This window comes from Brassica napus, chromosome C3 (genome assembly GCF_020379485.1).
Source record: "Brassica napus cultivar Da-Ae chromosome C3, Da-Ae, whole genome shotgun sequence".
In the NCBI taxonomy this organism is placed as follows: Eukaryota; Viridiplantae; Streptophyta; class Magnoliopsida; order Brassicales; family Brassicaceae; genus Brassica; species Brassica napus.
This window is the reverse complement of record NC_063446.1, coordinates 26,942,524-26,946,392: the sequence shown is the minus strand read 5'-3', so window position 1 is coordinate 26,946,392 and position 3,869 is coordinate 26,942,524. Positions and strand designations below refer to the sequence as shown.

The window sequence follows — 3,869 nt, the reverse complement described above, 5'->3', positions numbered from 1 at the left end:
ATCACTTGGACAGGTTCGACAGCTACTGTGGGTTGTCAAAAACCAATGGTGTGTCAGAGGATGCCTTAAAGCTGAAGTTATTCCCTTTCTCTTTGGGGGATAAGGCACGTCAGTGGGAGAAGTCTCTACCCAGCGACTCTATCACTACTTGGGATGAGTGCAAGAGAGCATTCTTGGAGAAATTCTTCTCATCCTCAAGAACTGCTAAGCTGAGAAATGAGATCTCCAGTTTCCAACGGAAGAACTTGGAAGGATTCAGTGAAGCCTGGGAGAGATTCAAAGGCTATCAAACCAAAATGCCCACATCATGGTTTCTCTAAGGAGAGCTTGCTCAGTACCTTCTACAGAGGTGCCCTTCCTAAGTACAGAGCCAGATTGGATACATCTAGCAATGGGTTCTTCTTAGGAAGAACTGAAGATGATGCAGAAGAGCTGGTTGACAACATGGTGAAGAGTGATGCAGTCTACAGTGCAGATCACGACAGGGGCAGTAGGGGTGATGATAAGCAGACGAGGAAAGAGATCAAAGCTCTCCAGGATAAGATAGACATCCTCCTTGCTGATAAAACCACACAAGAGCAGCTGCACTTTGTTGGTAACCCAAACCAAGAAGCAACACATGTTGTCCATGAAGTTAAGGGTTTGGAAGGGCAAGAAGAGTTGTGTTTCATCAACAACAATGGTAGCTGGTACAAGAAAGAGCCCAACTTTCAGTACAACAACTACCAACAGAAATCCTATCCCAACAACCAACAGAGTGGTTATCCGCCTCAAAACAACCAGCAAGGCAGCTATCAACCTCAGCAAAACCCCTCATCTGGTTCCTCTGCTCCTCAAGAGAGCAGCACTGACACCCTGCTGAAACAAATCTTGGAGTCTCAGACTAGAAGTGAGAAGCATGTTGGTTATGAGTTGAAAAACCTTCATTCCAAGATTGATGGGAGCTACAATGAGCTCAACAACAAGTTCTCACATCTTGCTTCTACAGTCAAGAATTTAGAGAATCAGTTTGCTTCCATGAACACTCACCAGACTCGCCAGCAAGGATCTCTACCTGGAAAATCTGACCAAAACCCCAAGGAGGCCAAAGCTATCACCCTTAGGAGTGGTAAGCAGTTACCTCCTACAACCCTCACCAGGGATGCTGAGAAACTAGGTGAGGAGGTGGCCATCAACTTAGATGATGAAGTGGTGATTGTTGATGAGAAAATCAATGATGAAATCTTGGAGAAGATTGTGGAAGCCAAGGGTAAAGGAAAGGTTGGGGAAGAGAAGAAAACAGTGAAGGATGGTGAAGTTCTTGCTCCAGCAAGTGAGAATTCTTTTGTTCCTCCTCCCTATGAACCCAAACTACCATTCCCTGGTAGATTCAAGAGGCAGCTGCTAGAGAAGTACAAGGCTTTGTTTGAGAAGCAAATGAGTGAAGCTCAGGTTGCAATGCCCATCATCGATGCTTTCATGTTGATTCCTCAATACAACAAGTTCCTGAAAGATGTTGTAGCTGCAAAGAAGAAGGAGATGGAAAGCATGATGATTCTTACCCATGAGTGCAGTGCCATCATCCAAAGGCTTGATGTTCCAGAGAAGTTAGAGGATCCAGGATGCTTTACACTACCTTGTGCTCTTGGACCTATAGTATTTGAAAAATGTCTCTGCGATTTGGGAGCTAGTGTCAGCGTGATGCCTTTGTCTGTTGCAAAGAAGCTTGGATTCACTCAGTACAAGAAGTGTAAACTCTCTCTGGTGTTAGCTGATCGTTCAGTGAAGTACCCTGTGGGCATCTTAGAGGACCTACCTGTGAAGATTGGAAGGTATGAGATACCTACATATTTTGTGGTGCTTGAGATGGGTGAGGAGGCTCAGGACCCATTGATTCTTGGAAGGCCATTCTTAGCTACAGCAGGAGCAATTGTTATGGTGAAAGAGGGCACGATTGATCTCCATTTGGGTAAAGGGCACGTTCTCCACTTTGACATTAAGGAGAAAATGAAGAAACCAACTGTGTTCGGGCAAGCCTTCTACATTGAAGAGATGAGCACTCTTACTGATGAGCACCTTGAAGAGTTACCACCTGAGGACGACGAGGAGGGAGCATCTCCCTCTACTCATTCTCCATAGAAGGTAACCCACTACTTTCCCTTGTATATACCATTTCGTTTTTGCATATTAGTTTTCTCTTTTTGGGTATCTCTCTCTCCTTGACAACACAGAGACTGTGTCATTTAAGTTTGGGGGAGGTACCAAATATTTGATCACGTTTGCTTTGATGATTTTGAGTCTCATGCATTGCATTATACATATATATTTGCATAAAAAATAAAAATTCATTTAGTTTGCATCATTGGCATTTCTAGGAGAGTCTAGAGCATATAGGTTGCATTTACTTGCATTGAGAGCAATGATTTGAAATGCCTTGTAAAGAACATTACTTTGCACCTGAATAGCTTATGCTCCTCTCAAAAACACTTGTATGCTTCGAGCCTTGAAGACTCTTCCTGAAACTTGTTGATTGCTGAAACTCAGTCTTTGAAGCCAACTACAACCTTATTTGAACTGAACGAACTTAATGCTTCTTGCTCATGGTCCCTTGTGTACTGAGTCATGGCTATACACACTTGAGTTGTCACATCCTTTATGCCAATCTTATTTTGACAAACTCTAGTGGTATACCACTCCCAAAACCTTTCCCTTCTTTTAAGCTTTCATTGTTTGATGAGTGAGGCCTTCTTCGGAAAGTCTTACATGTGCATAATGTTGAGAGTATCGGGAACGACAATGCTTGATCTTCATTCTTGCTAGATTGGGCACTCTATTGTCTAGCTATAGGTGGGGGGGGGGGGTGAGAGTTGTGATTATGATTTGGGAGCAATGAAAAAGGAAAAGAAATGACTCTTTGTGTTTAAGTGAATTGTCTTATTGGGATAAGTAGAAAAACCTCTAGCTCAAGTTATGAAAAGTCTTGGCCCCCATCTAAAAAAAAAAAAAAGAAATAAAATATGAAAAGAAAAGAAAAAGAAAGAAAAATGGGGCTAGCAAAGTTGTTAGGAGCTAAGTAATGTTTTGAGGTTGTGAAAAATCCCTTGTAGATTTGAAAGAGAAGGAGTTAATGTTCTTAGGATCTTTCGGTGAGAGATGTGAGTTGGGTTTGACATTTGGGAATGATTGTGTAATTGTATGTTTGGGAAAAGGGTAGAACAATGGAGATTGAGCATTGTATGCATGAGTTGATCCCTTTCTTAGATATATTATGTGCAATGTCAAGTCTACTTGTTTCGAGAGTAAACCACCTTAAAGATCATATGTTTTGAACCTCTTGAATCACTTGAATAAAAGCCTTCCCTTACCCAACCAAATGATTTGGACCAACTGACCATTTGCAAGAATTCACCTAATGTTTTGTGCTTAACGAATGTGAGAGTTGGTTGATTTGAATATGTGGATGATTGATGATGAGTGTAAGGGCAAAAAGAGTTGAGATAGGCCTAGAGAAGCTAGAGTGTAATAAGAGAGTGTGCTAATTGTGTGTGCTAGTTGTGTTTCTTTTGGCTATGAGCTCCCAACTTCAAACCTCTCTCCCTATGAGTTCTAGAAAGTTCACTTGTGGACAAGTAAAAGAACAAGTTTGGGGGAGTTGATATCTTGCATATTTACATTGTTTTATCCATTCATCCATGAGCATTTTCATCATATAGATTAGGATTTAGCCATGTCTAGGTTGCATTTTGCATTCATTGTCCTTATTAGGTGTTGGAGTGTGCCATGGAGTGATTTGAGATGTTTGGGAGCATTATGATCCAAAGGGAGGTGAAAGATGAGCATGGATGGAGCCTTTAGAGAAATCTCCTGTTGCTAAGATTTTGTGGAGACAC

The 3,869-nt window shown here is 41.7% G+C and overlaps 1 non-coding gene across 1 annotated transcript; it reads right to left on the bottom strand.

Annotated features, from left to right (window-relative positions):
• Nucleotides 1-206: 206 nt before the first annotated feature.
• On the bottom strand, nt 207-314 carry LOC125584739. Its single transcript, XR_007321648.1, has one exon. It is a non-coding gene; the product is annotated as a small nucleolar RNA R71 (small nucleolar RNA).
• Between the last annotated feature and the right edge of the window lie 3,555 nt (nt 315-3,869).